Genomic DNA, 24,574 nt, shown 5'->3' with positions numbered 1-24,574 from the left:
AAAAACTCTTTATTATTCCATTCTTCTTGCAAAAGTTGGTGAACAAGTCGCTATCGAACTGGGTTCCGTTGTCGGATAAAATTTTCCTCGGCATCCCATATCGGCATATGATGTTCTTTACCACGAAGTCAAGGACCTTTTTGGAAGTTATTGTTGCCAACGGTTCAACCCCTGTCCACTTTGTGAAGTAATCTACGGCAACTACAACATACTTCACACCGCCCTTGCCAGTTGGGAGAGAGCCTATGAGGTCGATTCCCCATACCGCAAATGGCCATGGGGAAGTCATCATGGTCAGCTCAGATGGTGGAGCTCGAGGAATCGTGGCAAACCTCTGGCATTTATCGCATTTCTTTACGTACTCGAAAGAATCCGATTTAATGGTAGGCCAGAAATAACCTTGGCGTATGATTTTCTTTGATAGGCTATGCCCCCCTAGTATGGTCTCCACAGAACCCTTCATGAATTTCTTCAATGATCTTCTTGGCTTCGGGTGGGGTCACGCACCGAAGTAATGGCATGGAATATCCCCTCCTATACAGTTTTTCATCCAAAATGGTGTAACGGGGAAGTTGATACATTAACTTTCAAGCCTGGTTCCGATCTTTTGGAAGGACTCCAGTCTCGAGATATTCGACTATCGAGGTCATCCAGGTAGGCTCGGACTCAATCATACACACATCTTCCTCCTCCGTCTCGTTAATGCTAGGTGCCGAGAGGTGTTCTATTGGCACAACGTTTAGCTCATCATTCTCGGTGGAAGTAGCGAGCCGAGCTAAGGCATCTGCATTTGAGTTTTTCTCTCGGGGAACCTGTTCGATCGCATAAAACTCGAAATGTTCCAATGCAGATTTTGCCTTCTCTAAGTAAGCTGCCATTTTTGTGCCACGAGCCTGGTATTCTCCCATGATTTGGTTAACCACAAGCTGGGAGTCGCTGTAGCAATGTATTGCTTTAATTTTGAGCTCTTTGGCTATACGAAGTCCCGCCAGTAAAGCCTCGTATTCGGCCTTGTTATTCGATGCATTGAAGTCGAATCTTAAGGCAGAATGAAATCTGCTCCCTGCGGGAGTAATCAAAATGACCCCTGTCCCCGATCCATTTTCATTAGATGACCCATCAACGTATAGTTTCCACAGCTCGTGGGCCGGGGTTAAAACTTCATCGTTGGTAAAGCCAGTACACTCCACTATAAAGTCTACCAATGCCTGTGCCCTAATGGTCATCCTCGGGTGGTAGGTGATCTCAAATTGTCCGAGTTCAACCGCACATTTAAGAAGTCGACCCGAAGCCTCCGGTTTAGACAGGACTTGCCTAAGTGGTTGATCAGTCAATACATGGATGAGGTGTGCTTGGAAGTAGGGTCGAAGTTTTCGAGACGAATGAATTAAGATGAGATCTAGCTTTTCCATCAAGGGGTATCTCGACTCTGCCCCCAGTAATCTCTTGCTGATGTAATATACGGGCCTTTGTACCTTGTCTTCTTCTCGCACGAGCACTGCACTTATTGCATGTTCGGTAGTGGCAAGATACAAGTATAGTACTTCGCCCGTGACAGGCTTTGATAAGATGGGAGGCTCTGCGAGGTGCTTCTTAAGTTCTTGGAAGGCCAGCTCACATTCCTCTGTCCATTCAAATTTCTTGCTTCCCCTCAATAGGTTGAAAAACGGAAGACAACAGTCTGTAGATTTCGAAATAAACCTACTTAGCGCCGCAATCCTACCGGTCAAGCTTTGGACATCTTTGTGTCTTCGAGGTGAGGGCATATCGATTAGGGCCTGGATCTTGTCTGGTTTAGCTTCTATTCCACGAGCATTTATAATGAAACCCATAAATTTTCCTGATGATACCCCAAAGGAGCACTTCTGAGGATTTAGTTTCATGTTATACTTCTAGAGCACGCCAAAGCACTCTTCGAGGTCGTCAACATGGTTATCGTTAAGTTGAGACTTGACTAGCATGTCATCAACATAAACTTCCATGTTGTCCCCTATCTGCTCCGAAAACATCATATTCACGAGCCGCTGGTATGTGGCCCCAGCATTTTTGAGCCCAAATGGCATGACATTATAACAGTATAGCCCCTTGTCCGTTATGAAGCTCGTATGTTCCTGGTCGGGGGCATGCATGGGAATCTGGTTATATCAAGAATAGGCATCCATGAACGACATCAGTCCATGCCCTGTCGTGGCATCCACGAGCTGGTCAATCCTTGGTAAGGGAAAACAGTCCTTCGGGCAAGCTTTGTTGAGGTCTGAATAATCAATACAGGTTTTCCACGTCCCATTAGGTTTTGGGACCAACACCGGATTGGCTACCCAGTCAGGGTAAAAAGCATCCCTAATGAATCCGTTTTCTTTTAACCTGTCGACCTCCTCCTTCAGTGCCTTATTCCTGTCGTCATCCAGCTGTCTTCGCTTTTGTTGCTTCGGAGGGAAGCTTTTATCAATATTTAGCACGTGGCTCGCTATGTTCGGACTTATTCCTACCATGTCCAAATGTGACCATGCGAAGACATCCTGGTTTCTCTTCAAAAAGCAAATTAGTTGCTATTTGGTTTCTTCCTGGAGGTGTTTTCCAACCTTTACCTTTTTCGAGGGATCAGACTCTTCGAGCTCTTCTAAGGGTTCGAGGTCAACCTTCTCCTCAACCCTTGGATCGATTTCTTCATCAATCTCCAAGACCATCCCATCTTTATTCTAAACAATGACGAGTGCTTGCACGCTCATCTGTTTCTTTCCTCTTAAGGAAATGCTGTAGCATTCCCTTCCAGCTAACTAATCTCCCTTCAACGTCCCGATGCCACTAGGGGTCGGGAACTTAATGGCTAGATGCCTTACAGACGAGACTGCCCCTAGCCCAACCAGGGCGGGTCTCCCGAGCAGCACATTGTAGGCTAAAGGTAGATCTACTACTACGAACTCCATCATCTTGGTTGTTGAGACTGGGTAGTCTCCCAAGGTCACGGGGAGTTCGATGGATCCCATGCAGGCGGTTCCTTCTCCTGAAAAGCCGTATAGTGTAGTCGCACATGCTTTCAGGTCGCGAAGGGAGAGTCCCATCTTTTCTAGGGTTGCCTTATAGAGAATGTTAACTGAGCTCCCATTGTCTATGAGAACTCGCTGGACCCTTTTATTTGCCAGCTGGAGGGTGATGACCAGTGGATCATGGTGAGGAAACTGAACATGGGACGCATCGTCCTCAATGAAGGTTATTGGTTAGGATTCAATCTTTTGACTTTTTGGAGCTCTAGGTTCGGGTTCATAAGGAGACCCGTCCCCAGTCTTTAGCTCGTTCACATATCTTTTTTGGGCATTTCTGCCCATGCCCGCGGGATGAGGCCCTCCCGAGATGGTTATCATGTCTTCTCCATCAATTGGAGGGGGCCTATCTTCTTCCCTAGCTTGGGAATTGTTGTTTTGTGCGGGCTGTGGCGCGGCCGCCCTCTGGCTCGTAGACGCCTGATTAGTATTCTAGTTTTTGACATATTGTCTGAAATAACCTCTCGAGATCAATCCTTCGATCTCATCTTTCAGCTGTCGACATCCATCAGTAGTATGCCCGGTGTCTCTATGAAATCATCAATATTTGCTGGAGTCCTTCTTGGACTTCTGATTTCTCATTGGGTCTGGACGCCTGAAGGGGACCTGGTTTTCATTAGCTAGATATATTTTCTCCCGAGACTCATTGAGCTCGGTGTACACTCTGTACACGGAGAAATATCTCTCCCCTTTCTTTTTCTTTCCTCCCTCGGCCTCGGGGTTATTCCCCTCGTTCTTTTTTCTCTTGGAAGGGTTTTCCGCAGCAGGCTTTGAAGCTGGTGGGTCCGTCAAAGTTGAGGCAGAGTTTACGTTTATCATTGTAGTTACGTGCTGGGACGTCACATTAAGTGTCGACCTCGCTTCCTCTACATTGACAAACCTTTGTGCTCGTTTGTTAAACTCGGTTAGGGACCTCACCGGTTTTCTCTGCATGTCGTCCCAGAGAGCACTTCCTGGCATTACTCCAGCTTGGACAGCCATTAGATGACCGATGTCATCCACATTTCGAGCTCGGGCAACCTCCAAGTTAAACCTTGTAAGGTAACTTTTCAATGCCTCGCCTGGCTGCTGCCGAAGGTTAGTTAGAGTTGATGCCTTAGGTCTAACCCCCATCATGGCTTTGAACTGCTTCTTGAAGTCTTTAGACAGCTGATCCCAAGAAGTTATTGAGTGTCTTCTATATTTTTCGAACCAGCTTTTGGTTGGTCCTGTCAGTGATGCTGGAAATAACATGCATCTAGGCTTGTAACCCACGTTACTCGCTCTCATTATGGTATTGAATGTACTCAAATGACTATACGGGTTGGACTTTCCCTCAAACATTGGGACGTGAGGGATCCAAAATCCCTGGGGAAACGGAGTGTTGGAAATATGGGGAGCAAATGGTTCAAGCTCCTTGTCAGAATCTTCATATCGACCCTGATCTTGCTCATTTTTCAAGAGCCTGAAGGCCTTTTCTAACTGATTAATTCTTTCCTGGACCGAGTATGCGAGGGGTATTGCCTGGAATTGGTTGTCGTCGATCACTATTCCAGGTTCGCGTCTCCGCAGGGGGGTCTTTACGCCTATTTAAGCGATCCCTCAAGTCCGGGTTTATCGGGTTAACATTACCCCGACTCTGATTCAAGTGTTCCCGTAGGTCGGAGCGATTCCTGCGGCTCCCAGTGTTCTTTCGACCTCGATCATGCATGCTGACCGATCTGGTATCTCTAAAGTCGTCACTAGTAAAACTTGTCACATGTTTATTTCGAGATGGGTCTCTTTCATGCCGCCTCGTTTCTGCAGTGCGAGATCAGGACATTTGACTTTTTTCAGATAGGGCGCCTCTCCGCTCCCGAAAAGCCTCCTTGTTCCCTTGTCTCCTCCCCGCACGTCTTTCGTCCTCATCTCGAACTGGTTGAGCATTCCTGCGAGGAGGTGAAGGATATCTTATAGGCAATGGAGGGAACCGTATGGGTGACGGTGGCTGCCACCCATTTCGCAGCCTGGACGGTCCGGAGTTTGCTCGAGATGGGTTGGTTGCATTCTGTGTGTTCCCAGGGACTTGAGTCCGAGCCTCTGTAGGGGCTCGGTTATTCTCAGTTCCCGCAGGTACCCCCGCAGGTGGATTAACCGGGGCCCTAGCTCGGGTACTTCTCTGGGGTCTCGAGGGAGCGGATGGCTCTGCTGGTGCCGGAGGTTGTTCTAGCCTTCTTGTGGCAGCATTCTTTCATGGACGCCCACGAGGCCTGCGGGGAGGAACATGAACGTCCCTCGGAGGAGGAGCTTGGTTTTCACGCGGAGGCGGGGGCTGAGCCGCCTGCGCCTCTGCGGCTATCCTTGCTAACTCCTCATTCCGCTTGTTGGCTTCTGCCAACTGCTGTTTCAGCTGCCGGTTTTCAAGTTCCACAATGGGAATGTACCGCTCAGGATTGTAATACATATCCTCATCCCTTGGTGGTGCGGGTGGTCCCCGAGAATCGGAGGATTCACTTCTCTCTTCAGCATCCGGGTTTACCATTGGTTGTTTCCCAGGGCGTCTCAGATAATTTTCATCAGGAACGTTCTGACCGTTAGCGGCCATAACTTGTTCAGGGACTGAATGCTTAAGGCTCTCAATGAAAGCACCAAACTGTTGACGCCGTTTTTCGTCAACAGTGAATAAAGAGCACGAAAACAGTAAATAGTTATGCCCAGAAAAATAAAATAAGACAAACAAGATTTTTTTACGTGGTTCAGCAGTTAACTCTGCCTAGTCCACGAGTCTTTGTTATTAGAACTTAAGATGATTTCTGGAAATTCTTCAAGAATGAATTCTCCAGAGTTTCTCTCAAGATCACAAAAATTCGGTCCTTTACAATGGTGCATGACTTCTCTATTTATAGAGGAGATTTCAGAATACTATCCCACACATTTCGGGAAGTTATTCTGTATATGTAAATAAATTTAATGGCATTAAAAGCCTGTAACTCCTATATACAAGGGAACGTCCCCTGAAGATCAGGGGGCGTATAACTGAATAATAAATACCCCTTTATTATAGGGGATTTACAACAATGAATGTAGACTGCGTCTCTCCAAAATGACTCACTAAGATATTCAAACTTATCAATCTACATCGTCAGTGCCGTGCCCACCCAGGTTTCTTAATGACTTTCGAGTTGTAGCACTTTCCCCGATATCATGTGGCTTCTAGCTCATACTTATGTCAGGCTCGGAACCCTGATCCGAGGTCATCCGAGAACAGACGTACTTCGATGTCTGTCTTTCGAGCTTGTGAGGATTTTGAGGTTACCATCTTCGAGGTTGCCCCTGCTTTGTTGGTTCGGTGCCTAGGTTGTGGACACGCGTTCTAGACGTTACGAGCCCATTCGTGACGAATCCAGCTTTCGAGATCACAATTCTTAAGGCTTGAAATCTGGGTGTAACAATATTAAATATATAATATAATATACTGTGAATTAGCAACAAATTTCTTTTTTAAAAAAAATTAGCAAGAAATTTAAATTTAAATTTCACTCATAATATTTAATATTACATTAAACATATAATATATGATCTCTTGTTGTCCCTTCCAAATTCAAAAACTAGATCAAACATAAACATAAACAAAAATAAATAAATTATTTAATTAAAATATAATATTTATTTGAAATTTATATGACATTAATATAAATTTAATAAAAATAATTAATAAATTCTATAAATAAAACTAAGCAAACGTGCATATTGCACGTTGCTTGTATCTAGTATATATATAATATGATAATATTTTTAAACATAAATGATAATTTTTCTAATAAAAATTAAGATATATTATTATAATATTTAAATTTATATTAATATAAGTATTTTATATTTAGTTTTGTATTAAATATTATTATAATAATATTTTATAATATTTGAATTTATGTTAATATATTGAGTAAAAAATTAGGATTACATATTATTATTATTATTATAATATTTTATAATATTTAAATTTATATTAATATAGTTATTAAATATTTAGTTTTGTATTATATATTATTATAATAATGATATTTTATAATATTTAAATTTATATTAATATAATTATTACATATGTAGTCTTATATTAAATATTAATATAATAATAAAATTTATAAGATTTGAATTTATATTAATATAATTAATAAATATCTATTTTTAGTTAGTTTTAAAAGTATATTTCGATAAATATTTAGAGCATTCCATTAAAATTAACAAAAAAAAACCGTTAAAATCATTAATTTTCGTTATCTAGACACTTTTTATATAAAAGAGATATAGTCATCACTGCAATCTGATTTTGTCCATCATCTATATAAATATATATAGGCGGAGAATATATACATATTTATTGCGATTATATAGCTAACATCTGTCTACAACAACTTGTATAGAAATTGTACTAATATCTCAGTATTGTCTAGTAACAAGCAATTAAATTTCAAACTTAATTGAGTATTATATATGTGTATAACTGTATATTGGACATTTTTTCTTTACTCTAAACTTATCATAAATACTATATAAAACATTTTAGAAAGAAAAAAATGACTTGACTTGTGTACATGAACAAGGTGAGGAATCATCTTATTAATTAAAATTACACACTTTTATCATATACTAGATTCAAATAAATTTGTTTAGTTTTATTTATAGAATTCATTAATTATTTTTATTAAATTTATATCATTGTCATATAAATTTTAAATAAATAAACAATATTATATATAAAAGAATGACATAAACATATTAGATGAAAAGTTAAACCAAAACATTGTTTGTGATTTTTAAAAATATATATTTACAATATGATAACTTTTTTAAACATATATACTAATTTTTTTTAATAAAAATTAAGATTATGTATTATATATTATTATAATGATATTTTATAATATTCAAATTTATATTAATATAAGTATGAAATATTATTATTATAATAATATTTTATAATATTTGAATACATATTAATATAATTAATAAAAAATTAGGATTATATATTATTATCATAATAATATTTTATATAATTTAAATTTATATTAATATAATTATTATATATCTATTCTTGTATTATATATTATTACAATAATAATATTTTAGATTTTTTGAATTTATATTAATATAATTAATAAATATCTATGTTTAATTATGTTGACCCTTAAATTGATCAACGACACGAAGTCAGATAAACAATAAGAAATGAGATGAAAACAAGATGAAAAATCAAATGGAAAGCAAATGACACAAACAATTTATAGTAGTTCGGCCCCAATTTGGATGGTAATGACCTACGTCCACTTAATGTTCTTATTGATATTGAATCCCAACACTCTGATCAATGAACTAGGGTTCACGAGTTTCACCAGCTTTGGGAAGATCACCACTTCGGCGAATAATCACACTATATTATTTTATCTGAGTACAAAGATCAAAGTTCAAAAGTAAAAAAGTCTCTTCCTTGAGCCTTTTGATTCTTATTTATAGGCTCAAGAATGTTACATGGGCTCATGGGCCTTAATTACAATTAAGACTTGCGTATCAAGGTAATAAAGGAAAATACAATTAATGCAAATAGTACAAGATTGCGTATCCACAAGGAAGTAAATGAAAGCGTGCGACCAGACTGGTCGCACCTAAGCGTGAGGCTTAACGAATCAATAATTTTCTGGTCGATGGTCGAATAATATTCATTCACTTGAAACTACCACGTGCCAGCCACGTGTAAGTCACTCCTGCCACGTCATCAGGAGCCATTTTTTTGGATAAACATTTACCCCCTAAGTTTATTTTGCTGCGACTAGCATAAAGTAAACTTAGGCGACCGTCTTTTCGTATGCCCTCTCGAAAAAGGCAACCAATCATATCTTTGCAGTTTCCCATGCCTTGGAAAGTTACCCCTTATGATTACCTTGGCAACTGCTCCTCGATAAATATAAATAACCCCTCAGAATCTCTTTCACTTTTTACTTTTCACTTTCTCCTCAAGAACACTGAAGAACAAGGCGTAGAAAACTCAAAAACCCAGACGACCTTGATGATCCGCAAAGTTCCTGCCCAGCCAAACCGACTTAGTGTCTCAGAAACTTGCTCCAATCTTTACCCAAGTAAGTTTATCGACCTTCTCAGTCGTTGAAATGCCATACAATATCCATTTTATATATGTTTCATATCTTGAGTTCTTGAATGTTCTTGAAAGAAACTGCTTTGGGGTAAATGGGCATATAGATATTAGCATGATAGGATAAGGAAAAACACTACATGGGACTTAGGAATCGGCTTGGAAGTTAGGATTATTGATTTATGGCGTAAAATCGAAGTAAAAACTTCGATTTTTAAGCATGTAGAAAAAATAGGGTTTTCCCGCCCTTTCAGAGTCGAAAAGTTGTTCTCGAAAAAACTCTTCACTTTTGCTTTTAATCCATTTTCCAAACTGCTCACATAGAACTTAGTGTTTTTGTTAGAATGCTGCTGGTCATATAAAAGCTTAGTTTTTATACATGAGCAACGTTATTCCAACTTTTACACTTTCTTGGTCTTTTGGCTGTAGATTCTCATCCCCCTTCTCTATTCGTAGATTTTCATGCACAAGCTGTGGGGAGGTGAGAGGCCGATCGACGACGACTTGCTCACCCAGTTGCTTGAAGATCAGGATCAGCCATCACTACTTATCCTGGAGATTCCTTTTTCCCATACCTGGGGTAACCAGGGCGTTACAGCACATGTCGCGGCTAGAGCTGAAGAGAGGACCCTATTTGACCGGGTCAACACGCGAGTCAGGCTGGGGGGACACGGGTCAGGCGCGAGTCGAGTCAGAGATGGCCGGGTGGCTCGCGGGTCAAGCGCGGGTCGGAGCTGGGCTGGGGAAGACACGTGGCAAGCTGTGAGAGTGCCACCTGGCGCGCTAGAAAGAAGTAGGGGCTGGAGAGGATGCGAGCCTGGGCTTGCGATTGGGCATTTTCTTTCAAAAATGCCACATTTTCTTTCTTGACTATTAAAATCAATAAATATGTATTTTTGGGCACTAGTCAATATTATAAAGGAGAATATACATGTTTAGCCTCGCGACTAGAGTTTATATGTTCCTATATTAAAAACTAAGATTTAGTTCTTCAATTTAGTTCCAAATAATACCCTTACTCTATTTTTTTAATACCTAAATTTATAACATTAACTTTAATACCTTAATACATTTTTAGAATTTTTATAATTCATACAAAATAAAATTATTTTAAATTAATTTAAAATCATATATTATTTCAAATAAGGTAAATACCATTAATTTTGGTTCATATGTTGTGCAAAAGTTATCAATCGAACCTCTAGTTTTTTAAATGACAATTCGGACCCTATATTTTACAAAATGGAACAAAATAATACCTTAAACTCAATTTTGGTCAATTTTTTTAAAATATGACTAAAATGCCCCTACTTTCACAAATTAGTAAAAAAAATTCAAATAATAATAATGAAAAAATCAATATTTTGAATTATTAAATTAGTTAAAAATCAAATAAAAATAAAAATTAATATTTACAATTAATAAATTAAGTAAAACCAAAAACTAATTAATTACATTGAATAGTTTCATCTTCTTAAATTAATTAAGTTTCTTAATATTAAATATTTTCATCTGTCATGTAAAGAGGAAGAAGAAGAGGTGGGGAGGAATAGGAAGAAGTCACGTTTGAGTTTTAATTTTTTTAATTAAAAGGTTTTTTGTTTAAATTTTATGATGAATTAAATTTATATATATTAATAATTTTTTTTATTCTTGTATATATTAAATTATATTGTTTTTTATTTATTTATTATAGTTTCATATATTTACATTTTATTTTATTTACTATATTTAACAAATCATTTAAAAAACTCGAGGGGTATTTTTGTCATATTTGTAATAAGTTTTTACCAAAATCAATTAGGGTCCTAATTGGTAATTTTTTGAAAATATAAAATTCAAAAATAACTTTTTTTAAATGTACGATCATGTAATAAATCAAAACATAGGTAATAAATCAAAACAAATGGTCTAAAATAGTGTAAATTCTTCTTTTAATGCTTGCATTATTTTCGAGTTAGACATTTATAAATCCTTCTATATTTTTTTTTTCATTTTATAAATAAATAACAAACTTTATTCTAATTGTTTTTTTTCTTAACTTTTGATTTATCTGATTGATAAAGTTTTTAAAAAGTCGACTTATTTAAGAAGTTATGGATTAAAATTATTTGATAAATATATCAGCTTCTTACTACAAATAAATATATATATTAGTTAGAAACTGTTTGGATTTAATATTTTTATTTTGCTTTTAAAAAATATTTTTATAGCATATATATATTTACCAGATATTTTTAAATATTATTTGTTCTCAATAATTGTATGATTACGGAGCACATTGATTATAGAATTTATCAAATACATTATATAATATTATATATATTTCCCATTAATATTTATAAATGAAAATTTTACAAAATATACATTAATATTTCCCATTAATATTTTTAAATATTATTTGTTCTCAATAATTGTATGATTACGGAGCACATTGATTATAGAATTTATCAAATACATTATATAATATTATATATATTTCCCATTAATATTTATAAATGAAAATTTTACAAAATATACAAAATTTTCATAGTTAGCTTATTTTCTTCTTTTTTTAATCCTAAAAATACAATGAAACTTGTTGACATCGTTTTTCGTCAACTTAGATTTAAAGAGTACTAAACAAAGATACAAAAAAAATAGAATGATTCAAAGGCTTTTTACGTGGCACAGCAGTTAAAATCTGTCTAGTCTCGAGTCACTATTATTATTTTCACTACACTATCTCAAAACTTTTTCAGAAAGCAATTTGGCATAGTCTTATCGAGTTTAATTTGTGCATGAATACAAATGAATCAGACCAGACTATTTATAGAGATCTGATCATGAGAATATCTTCCTCTGATTTAGAGAAGTTACAATCAATCATACTAATTTGAAATAAATACAATAAATGCATTGGTTACATAATATCTCATGATAATGGGTATTTAATATCTGATAATAACAAATCCCTATGGAATAGAGATTTTCTAACAACATTCGCACGTGCAGAACGTGTCGCTGAGCTCGATCGCAGTACTGACGGGCTTTCGAGATCGTTCCAGGTTTCGAGCTCACCGTTCCAGTTACCTCCTCATATAGTAATTTGGTTGAGTACGTTCTTCGGAAAAAGTTGGTGCCTTCGAGCCTACAACTCAAGCTCAAACAATATGACTAGTGCTAGTAACAAATTTGTAGTAAACTAGAGTGTTGATAGTAGACCTGGAACCATTTAACAATTTGTATAAGTGCGTATTGCTAGTATCTATATACATGAGCATAGCTATTTCGAGTCAACATTTTAAGGCTATTTATTTTATTCTTGAAATTTGGGTGTAACAAAACTAATTGTTACATGAGCTGCACGTTTGACTTAATTAGTAAAATATAAGAGACAATTAAAATTAATTATTGTTCCAAAAATCTTATAATAAAAGGTGTGAGCACTGTCAGGAGAATTATATATAGTTTTGATTTTTAATTTTTACGAAGGATTGAATAAGTGTTTTTAACATATAAATGTTTTAGTTTTTTCTTTCTTTAAACAGATAATAACCAGAAAAAATGAAGCGAATGTTAGTAAGAGTGAATAAATTCAATAATAGCACATGGTTTATTTTTAACAGCATTTAAATAACTTACCTAACCTTAACAAATTAAATCAAATGAGTGCTCGTTGTAAGTTTTCTCTAACAAATTAGGCACTTGCATCGTGGTATTGTTTTTTTTAATAATATATATTATATATAAATATTTATATATATATATATTACTTGGAATATATTTAGGTGTGGTTTGATATATATATTGAAATTTGTTGGGTAGTGATTATTTTTAATAACTACGATATGCATTTTTAGTATTTTTAGTATATGAATAAATTATAACTTTACTTTTTTTTACATGATGGTGTATAATATAGTTATAAGAGACCCACAAATTTTTCAAGAAATTCCAGATAATTTAAGATGTCGAAATCAGATTTAAATATCCTATTGTACACACTTACAAATATGGAGACAAAAAAATGACATGTTTTCTTTTTAAATATAATGATTTTTTTAAATAAAAATTAAGATTATGTATTATATATTATTATTATAATGATATTTTATAATATTTAAATTTATATTAGTATAAGTATTAAATATTTAGTATTGTATTAATAATATTATAATAATAATATTTTATAACATTTGAATTTATATTAATATAATTATTATAAATATTTTATTTTGTATTATATATTATTATAATAATAATAATATTTTAATTATAACATTTGAATTTATATTAATATATTTATTAAATATATAGTTTTATATTAATTATTATTATAATAATATTTTATAATATTTAAATTTATATTAATATAATTGATAATTATCTATTTTTAATTAAAATTAATGATATATTTTGTTAAATATTTAGAATATTATATTAAAGTTAACAAAAAAAAAATCGTTAAAATCAAATATTTTTATTTACACACATTTTATATAAAGATATATTAAAGTATGGAATGACACGAATAATTTGCTATTGACGAATAATATAACATATTTTGTAATTAAATTTAATTAAGTAAATAATTAAAAAAAGTTTGGTATCACCAACTTTTATTGAAAAATTGTAAGAATACTATGTCTACTAAGCTATAAATTAAATGGCTTAAAATTATTAGCTAATTAACAATATTATGTATAGGTAGCTTATACTCTTTCCAAGTTATTTGACACAACTTCTTTTTGTTTATACTATTTTGTTAACAATATTGTGTTTTCACTTAATTTTACAATAAATGCTCTATTTAAAAATTTATATTTTTAGATCATGTGTTTTCTCAATAGTTCAAAATAGTCCCTTGAATTCAAATTATATCAAAATATTTGTGTCCTTAAAAACTTTATTTACAGGATTATTGACCTGGTAAGTATATGGATCTCCAACGAGCATTAATCTGTAGGGTTATATCTAAAAATATTTTCACTAGATTCAAAAATCCAATTTTAACCATTCACTAGCTATTGCAATATTATTAGCATGTCTCATGTATCTTTCCCTAATCTTTTTACCCATCTAAAAGTCAAACAAGAGGAGCACGTACATTAATAAGCATATTTATGACTAATAAGTGAAACCAAATTATTTACACTATACAACCACACTCATAATTTTTAAAATAGACAAGTTATTATGGTCAGTATGATTTATAACCTTTGGAAAATTATTTGTTATATTTTGAAAGGGAAATGAAAAATTGAGGCATGTCCAAAAAACATCAACTGGTTTATTTATACATAAATATATATTATATATAGGGTTTATATTTGTTTAGACCTTGTGTGTTGTCTCATTATCTGTTTGAATCCTGTGTTTTGATAAATTACTTTTTGGAGCCAATGTTTTGTAAAATGGTTAAAATAGAACCTTAAACCCGATTTTGGTCAATGTTTTCTCAAGTAAAATCACAAATAATTTACCAAATAACTAACAATCCAGAACAAAAATAAAATCATTCTGCTTAAAAATTGTATTGTTATATTCAATTTTTTCTTTATCAAAATTGAGTTTATGGTTCTATTTTAACAATTTTACAAAACATAAGGTTCAAAAAGTAATTTGTCAAAACACAGGGTCCAAACAAATAATGAGACAAAATACAGAGTCCAAAATAATATAAACCCTTATATATATTATGGGCAAAATATGTAAAATCCCAAAACCTCATAGTTCGGCCGTTTAAATAGATAGGAAAAGAAAAATAGATGAAGAGAAGCATTAATCAATTGCTATAGATCTAATAAACTCAATGTGTAGATATATTGTAATTAGCTACGTTAGGTGGTAAATCTTAGAATTAAAATTCATGCCCTAGTTAATATAAAGTGAAAATTAAATCCTGTACCCATTTTAAATGATCCACTTTAATTTTTACCCACTATTTTTAACTTTTATTTTAGTACTCAGATTTTTAATTGATGTACCCATTATACCCCTTCAATTACATGTTTTTTTTTTCTCCTTAAACATACTACAATTAGAATGTATTTCCAATTTAACTATAATATGACACATATAATACACATTACAACAACACTTAGAATCATGTGCTCATATAAGGATAATTTGGGAAATCTCATGATAATAATGGGTAAAGTTCAACTAAATATATTTAGTGTCTAATTTTAATTAACTACTCCTAAAAATGGGTAGTTCTCAACTTCGCCCTAATATAAACCATTTATTAAAAGAATAATAATTCCAGTATACCGAACTTATTATTATTATTTAATTATTAGTAGATGCAAGAGCCTGCCCGGTGCATCCATCGATCGATCGACCTCAATACCTATATATATATATATATATATATATATATATAGCATCTTACGTACATTCACGCACAACTCACTTCTCACCGTTTATTTATCAAGTACACTAAAGTATAATACATAGTGCTATATAGAGAGAGAGATTGTGAGTATGAAAAACAATAAGCTTGTTATTTTAGTTGCGACCTTGTTATGTCTGCTTGGATCATCAACCAAGGTGGCCAACGCTGATGATGATCATCAAAAACCATTATTAGATCAAAAAGGTCTCTTCAGACCTATTCTTGCTCCAATATTACCCAAACTACCTAACCCAACAGTACTACCACCACTATCCTTACCCAAACTGCCTAACCCAACAGTACTGCCACCAATAATATCCTTACCCTCCTCCAAATTACCACCAATATCCTTACCCAAACCAACAGTACTGCCACCAATATCCTTACCCTCATCAAAATTACCACCAATATCCTTACCCTCATCCAAATTACCACCAATATCCTTACCCAAACCAACAGTACTGCCACCAGTATCCTTACCCTCATCCAAATTACCACCAATATCCTTACCCAAACCAACAGTACTGCCACCAGTATCCTTACCCTCATCCAAATTACCACCAATATCCTTACCCTCTACCAAATTACCACCAATATCCTTACCCACCATATCACCATTATCCTCAATAATACCCAAAACACCACCTCGATCTTCTTTGTCTCCAATCTCATTACCCTCCATATTACATCGATCACCACCACCACCAGCATCATCATCCTCATACACCTCCAAAACTCCATCTCTGTCTAGGCCCCTGATGAAATCTGAGCCTTAAAATGGAATCAAAGTCATCATTATAGTAATCAATCTATATGATCGAGTGAGTTTACTATATGTATCTTCGTTTCTTTAACTTTGACAATATCGATTACTTAAGTTAATTATAGTTAATAATTTTAATTGCCTTAGATATATATGTATCTTCTAACATATAGATAAACTTTTATTTTATGAAGTTTTTAATTGTGTGTAGTGTTCTTTTATATATGATTAATAATTATGTGTGTTATATATAATCAGCATAAATAATTGCTGTTGTTTGTGTACGTACGTACGTGCCATCCGGCCATGCAGTGCAGGGATGCCCTAATTAATTAGAATACGGGAATGATCATTAGAGCGCTGTACTCAGAGTGATGATATCATTAAAACTTATATAAAACATTTTATACAAAATGTTATCACAAGACTGTGGGTTAGTCAATAAATGACATTATTAAGATCATGGCTTATTTTATTAGAGTACCTTAAATTAATTTTTTTTTTCGCAATGATAACTTCATTGATAATAATCAAAAAATCGTACAACCTAAAAAAAACTAAGCATCCCTAATAAAAGATGAGATGTCATCTAACCACCCAAGATGTCTATCCATCCTAAGAGCATGCACATCTATTCCATGAGCAGCCACATTGGCTGTTCGACAAACATGGGGATTAGGTATCCTGGAAATCTGAACAACAGACTTGCTATATCCTCTAACAAAGACCCTACATCATTGAAAAATGTTGCTCTCTTAGTGTAAGCAGACACACTTTGCAAGACAATCTGTTTCAACCACATGCACCGAAAGTCCTAATGAGAGAATCCAGTCCAAAGCCACCATTAATGCCACACATTCAGCTTATAGAACTGTAAAGCTATATAAAGAGAAGAATTGAATAATCAGTAACCATGGTGATAGTCATAAGTACAGGAAGTGACAAAGTAACAGCGGTAGAGTATTACTAAAATAATTAAAAGAACCACTACATGAATTATAGTAGATTGCTTCTACCTTGTAATTAAATTCTTGGAAAGAGAGTAATATATCATCTGATGAATTATGAATATGACTTAAACCATGTTGTATACAGAAAGGAAAAATAGTAAAAGTAACATACGTACGACTAGACATTATCAAAATATATTGGTATATCCTATTAAATCTCAAGATACGCAATAGTATTCTACAATAAGAAAGCAAGGGAAAATAAGTACCTAATAGTGGTTTAGATAAATATGCTATAATATCTCAATTAGAATTCCGAAGAATAGCTCCTTAACCTAAAGTATTTAGAACTGAGTCGATTCAGGCTTAGAAATTTTTCAGGAAGAATAAACACCTCCTCTTCTAATTTGATTATATATCACCCTGCCTACTAAGAAGAGCGACTGAACCACTACTACACAGATAGTATATCATGTTAGGGATGATCCTATGTTAAGGCGGGCTAGGCCCATGCCTGAGGTCTCCATAGCCCAACAAGGATCCATTTTTTAAAATTAAAATAAATAAATAAACAAATAAACAAATAGATTGGTCCTCTACATAGTAATAAATCAAGAGATTTTCACAAATTATTTTAATTAATGTTGCTTGATCGATATGATTCTTGTAATGGTTGGTTGGTATGATTTCGAGTTAGATATGTATTAATGCTTCTTTTTTTTTTTGAAATTATAAATAAATAACAATTAACTTTACTCTATTTGTTTGATTTACTTAAAACAAATAATAAAATTGCAGCTTTTTTTTTTTATATAAGTTTTGACTTTAAGTCTAGATCAGTAAAGTTTTTTTAAAAAAAAAAATAAAATAAAAAATAAGATCAAAGCTGCTTATCGAAAAAGTTGTGGATTAAAATAATTTAGTAAACGGGATAACTCAACTTACAACATTACACATGTGAAATTTTGAATTATTTTGTAATTTTAAAAAAATTTATAAGTTTGACTATAAATTTTTTTGAATCGATTTTGATTACTTATATATTATATTTGAGGGTAATTTATTCACATTGAAAAAAATTGTTAAATAAATTTGAACAACTCAGGATACTAAATTATGTATTTTGATAAAGCATATATAGGATACCAAAAGAGTATAATTTCAAATTATAAAGTACGAGATGATCATTATTGTAAACATATGATACAAAATTTGTATTTTGATAAAACATATGGTACAAAACAAGACCATTTTTTTTACAACACGAGTGAAGTTGATTTTTACATTAACTTATTGAAAAAGAACAAACAAATAAAACTAATTGATCCAAACTTATAATAAAGGCATGGGGCACTATTAGGAGAATAAAAAATATAATCTTCATATGTATCTATATATATATTTAAATTTTATGAAAGATTGAATAAGAGTTTTTAAAATTAAAATAATATTTTAGTTTTTTCTTTAAGCAAATATTCAATTAGAAAGTGAATACATTGAATAATAGCACATATGGTTGATTTTGAATTCACATATATAAGCATCTTTTCTCTTAAGGAAATAGCGACCATATCCAAGATCCTATTCATTGTTATTCTTTGACACATTATGGTCGCTATTTCCTCAAGAGAAAAGATGCTTATAGCAATCATGTGTTCACAAAGTAGGCATCCATATGCTAATAAAGACGCTTTTTGATCATCTACTCATGCTCTTCTAGTCATGTTAGCGCATAACAGGCTACCATACGCTAAGAGGAATGGTAGTGGAATACAGAGTGGCCACTTAATGAAGATAAAATCGAATCAATTTGGTTATAACTTTGTATGTACTATTTTTGGGCCAAGCCCAATAGTTTGGGTTCACAATTTAAATGTAACCTTAAATTTTTGGGATAATTACATCTCTCCTACGGTAATATAATTTTGTTTTTGTTTTATACGGTACCTTTAATAAATTACAAAAATACGGTTTTTTTCACCCATAAATTATAAAAATACGGCTCAAATGAAGTTTAATGGGATAATTACATCTCCTACGGTAATATAAAAAAAAATTTGTTTTATACGGTACCTTTAATAAATTACAAAAATATGGCTCTCTCCACCCACCTGTGTATATATATATATATTTACCTTCGCTCTATTTTTTTGTCTTAAATTTTAATAAGAATTTAAGCATATCAATTAATATAATAATAAAAGTAATAATAATTATAGTTACTACCTTCAATAAAAATAAAGTAGATTAATTTATTTTTATTTAAAATAAATATATTTATTAATATTAAAGTTAATATTTATACAATTACTCAAAAAATAAATAAATATTTATACAAATTACAATATGCTGTTAATTAAAATTAATATTAATAACTATATGTTATAATATATGGTTCAAGACAATCACAATATTATTATTCTTTATAAAAATATTATATATATTTTTTAAATCATAGCTAGTCAAGTCTCAACACTCAATATTAAACCAAAATCATAATCTAATCCAAGTTTCAAGTTTTGTTACAAAAATATATTTAAAGTTAAAAAATTAGTTTTGTAAATCTTTGTAATAATCATGTTAAATAAATTTATAAATATTTATATAAATGTGAGTTACAAAAATAAATTTTTTAGTTGTGAAATTAGTTTTGTAAATTATTGTTACAAAAATGTAAAACTTGTTTTTAAAAAAATATTGTATTTCACCACTATATTCAATAAAGTGTTTTATAAATAATGAATATCTTAAATTTATATTTTTAAGTTGTATAGCATAAATATGATGGTTCATGTAATTTTTTGGTACACTATTGTAACAATATGAAAAAGTATAATAATTTTATGTATATTTTGTTTATGATTTCTTAACTATAAAATATTTTCGTAAATATTAGTTACAAAAATATCTTTCTTAGTTGTAAAACTAGACTTTTAAACTATTGTTACAAAAATAAAAAAATTAGTTACGAATTTGTTTGTAAGTTTTATCTAAAAAAAAAAAAAAATCTACAATTCTATAACTGATTTTGTAAATATTATTTACAAACACGTAACAGATATTTACAAGTTCGTAACATATATTTACTAGTTTGTAAACGTTGATCACAAGAAATTGTATTTTACAGCTTTTATTTATGATTTTGCCACTCCGTATTTACAATTTTGCAATTCCGTGTTTTTATCCAAAAATTCCGTATTTTTGTAATGTACCGTATTTTTCAGATTTTTTTAAACTTTTAGTGCATTTTTGTAGATTTCCCTAAATTTTTCACTATTTTCACTATATATAAGAGGAGAAGGACCCGAGTGGATGACGCACCTCTCAGTGCCGAAAAATTTGGAAACTCAATTCTATGTACAAAAATAGTTTTAAAAGAAAATGGGGACTATAGAATACATCGGCAATGCTAGTTCAATGGTTGCTCAAGCTTATATATCAATAAAAGTGACTAAATAGATATGAATCGACATTTTTGGGCCGAACCAGTATAAACATTGTACTATTTTTTTTTTCTTTCATATATCTATTCTTGGATTTATGCTCTAAATCTTGTATTTGATGAAAAACCGGGTGAACAACAAATAATTTACCTAACCCTATAACTAATAAATAACTAGTCCCATACGCATCTCTAACAAATTAGCCACTTACCTATATGTAGTTTGTTTTTATTGAATAATATATTTTTTTAAATTGGTCATTTAGTGTCGTTGGATATGTATGATATGATATACATATAAAGAGAGCTAGTTATGTCTTTCTTTTTAATCATTTAATCCTCTTGTTTGTTGATGAAAAAATGTGTCAACAAAATGTATTTTGTTATCAAATAATTATTATAGCCATATACATAAATTTTGCAAAAGAACATGAGGTTTTGCCGCAAATATCCCAAAATTTATATATTAGTTAATAAAAACTTCATTTAAATATTTTAAAAAAAATTTAATTAAATTCATTCATATACCGTTGCTTGCATGCTATAATTAATTAACAGCAATATTGGCAGATGGCTGTGTGCCTGAACTTTGCTTTTTTCTAGTTATTATTTGGTAAGTAGTTATTAATCTTTACTCTACTCTTTGAAGACAAGCCGAATTTAAAAGTCAAAGAAACTTACTAATTAGTGTGATGAGACCACACACTATAGCTAGTCGTAATTTTTTAAATAAGATTTTTTTTATATATATATTTCTGTCATAAATAAATATAAATTTTAGAAAATTATTTTTCAATTAAATTTTGAAAATATGTATGTAATTTGAAAGGAAAACAAAAATTGATGCAGACTACTCCACAGTACTAGTAATTAAATTAATTAACTAGATCTATAATAATAAGCACACCTATAATTAGGTGGTTAATTTTGGAGGTGAATTTGCTAAGAACGTAATAATAAAAAATAGAGTAGTTCTATATACACTTTTAATTTATACACTTTAATTAGCATAATGAATAAGAATACCCACGATAAGGTACGTTTTTAGTTTTTAAATTCTTTTAACCGTTACATATTGAGATAATTATTAACAGTTACTTTTCTTTTAAGTTTTTAATTGCTTATTATACGGTATTTTATTTTTTCCAGTAATTTATTAGGGAAGTTAAAGATATTATTATTCTTATTATTATTTTTATTTTTATTACTTTACAGCTCGATGTAATTTAATAAACAATTGTAGTAGTTGTCTTGTTTTAATATTCGGAGTTACTTTTTTGGGTCTATTATATATATATATATATTTATACAATAATTATCTTAAATTTAATATTATGATATAATATTTTGAGATATTTATTTTAATTAGGTCAGTCAATTTTTTTTTATTATTATTTTGACAATTTTTTTTTTTATTATTATTGTTGTTCTTGTTGTTTTTTTAAGTTATTGAAGTTATTTGTTATTATAAGTTTTATTATGATAAATTGTTATTGTAAGTAAGTGGAAATTTTGACTTTCAGTTTTAGTTATTGGACTTTTTTCATTGAGTAATCAACACAAAGATAAGTTTTTTTTTTCCTCTTCTTATTTATTTCTAATTTATAAGTTTACTTTTTTCTTTATCGTGCTTTGTAACTCATACAAATATTTTCATGGTATTTCATTTTAATTGCAATTGATTAAACTTAATTGTATATTATTATTATATTTTCTAAAAATATACTTATCCATTTTTCATATTTTTTTTTGTAAATTTATTAAAATAGATTCATAACTGTTATCACTAGATATTTGGATGCTATACAAGAAGATGCAGATTTGTAAAGAAACAGAATGTGTGAATTTAATGACGGTGCTACTTCAGAGTTATCTATTTGGTATTTCTTTGCAATTTATTGTATAAGACTCTTTACCAGTTGTGAACTTGTTGTCTAATTTTCTAATAGTATCATTGATTTATATTTATCATTATAGATTAATAGTGCATACTCTCTTTCATGACGAAGAACTTGTTTGACTATTAGTTTTATAGGAAGTATGATATTAAAATTACTTTCCTAGCTAACCCTTCACAAAAGCAATAATTAATTACTGTACCTAACTTGTTAATATTAGTCGATCGATGCATATGCGTGGACGGTGCATATCCATCGATCCATCGACCCCATCGATCACCTATATATACTGTGAACAGAATACGTATCTTATTACAGTCACTTACATCTCACTTCTCACTGATTATTCATAAGAAGAGAGTTTTTGTTATGAAAAACATTAAGCTTATTTTCGTTGTGGCCTTGTTATGTATCATCGGATCAACCAAGGTGGCCAAGGCTGGTCCAAATAATCCTCATCATGATCCTGATGAGAAGTCCTCTGATCATCATCAAAAACCATTGTTAGATCAAAAAGGTCTCTTGAGACCTATTCTTGGTCCAATATTACCCAAACTACCTAAGCCATCACTGCCACCAATATCCTTACCCAAACTACCTAACCCAACAGTACTGCCACCAATATCCTTACCCTCAACCAAATTACCACCAATATCCTTACCCACCATATCACCATTATCCTCAATAATACCCAAAACACCCCCTCGATCTTCTTTGTCTCCAATCTCATTACCCTCCATATTACATCGATCACCACCACCACCAGCATCATCATCCTCATACACCTCCAAAACTCCATCTCTGTCTAGGCCCCTGATGAAATCTGAACCTTAAAATGGAATCATATAATGACAACGGTAATAATAATATTCTATATGTGACCGAGTAAGCTAATTTCCTTGACTCTTATTTATTATAATAACTCAAGTTATAAATATTATGTACTTTGTTTTATTTTGTGTGTTGTTCTTATATATATTATTAATGCATGTTATATATATATATATAATTAGTTGTGTTATATTATTCAGCATAAATAATTGCTGCTGTTTGTGTATACGTGCCGTCCGGCCATGCATGGAGTGCAGGAAAGCCCTAATGAGAATACTGGAATGATCTGCTCATCAAAGTGATTATTAAAGTAATACTCATATATAAAATACATCTATTGAAATACAATGCTATTTGTAACTTTCTTATTAAATGAAATTAATCGAGAATATATATAAAGTTATTTTATAATCTCAAATGTGCACTTATATTGTACTATATATATATATTATATACGAAAGTACGATATGTAGTATAGTTTACCCCCAATAAACTTCAATAACATGTTTATGCGCTGGGAATTAAAATGGAATATTAAAGCGAAGTATCTTATTAAAAGAACAAATAAATACTTGGGAAACAGAAGATTATTCCAATAACATATATAAATAAGTTCCTCTCTGAGAGTACATAAATATATATGGATCGTTTACTGACTGGTGTTCTTTTTTTTTTTCACATTAATAAATTGTAACTGCTCTAATTTTTTATATATATATATAATGGTATATATAGTAGTATAAATGATTTTTCACAAATTTTTGGAAAATTTTGAATAATAATTTAGAGTACTGAAATTAAATTTCAAACAATCTATTGCAAGCGTGTTGTTTTCAATTTTTATACGCACGTGAAAAGACTGCTTGAATTATAATTTCGATATTCTAAATTATTCAAAGTTTCTTGAAAACTTATAAAATGTTCGCTATAATTATAATGTACATCGTTATAAAAAAAATTAAGTTATAACTTATCAATGTTTCAAAAATAGAAACTTTTTCAGAGTTCTACCGTACGAACCTCCTAAATATATATACATATATACCACAACTTCTATAACGACTTTATTAGTTATATGATTTTTGTTTTTCGTATATCTTCGTGTAATATAATATTTTTTTTAATATATAACAATGTGTAATGAGAAATGTAACTATAATTAAG

General features: G+C 31.6%; 2 long non-coding RNA genes across 3 annotated transcripts; one reads left to right on the top strand and one right to left on the bottom strand.

Annotated features, from left to right (window-relative positions):
- Positions 1 to 16,480: 16,480 nt before the first annotated feature.
- On the bottom strand, positions 16,481 to 19,409 carry LOC133790414 (uncharacterized). Of its 2 annotated transcripts, none has more exons than XR_009874009.1 (2): positions 17,306 to 19,409; positions 16,481 to 17,168 (listed from the first exon to the last, which is right to left on the bottom strand). It is a non-coding gene; the product is annotated as an uncharacterized LOC133790414 (long non-coding RNA). The 2 variants fall into 2 exon arrangements; XR_009874008.1 differs by having other exon boundaries at positions 17,509 to 19,409.
- A 2,797-nt stretch (positions 19,410 to 22,206) lies between these two features.
- On the top strand, positions 22,207 to 23,821 carry LOC133790413 (uncharacterized). The gene is made up of 2 exons (XR_009874007.1): positions 22,207 to 23,464; positions 23,611 to 23,821. It is a non-coding gene; the product is annotated as an uncharacterized LOC133790413 (long non-coding RNA).
- The last annotated feature ends 753 nt before the right edge of the window (positions 23,822 to 24,574 follow it).

The sequence above is a fragment of the Humulus lupulus genome, chromosome 7 (genome assembly GCF_963169125.1).
Source record: "Humulus lupulus chromosome 7, drHumLupu1.1, whole genome shotgun sequence".
Classification (NCBI taxonomy): Eukaryota; Viridiplantae; Streptophyta; class Magnoliopsida; order Rosales; family Cannabaceae; genus Humulus; species Humulus lupulus.
Note: the sequence above shows the minus strand (reverse complement) of the source record. Positions and strands in the feature narration are given on the sequence as shown.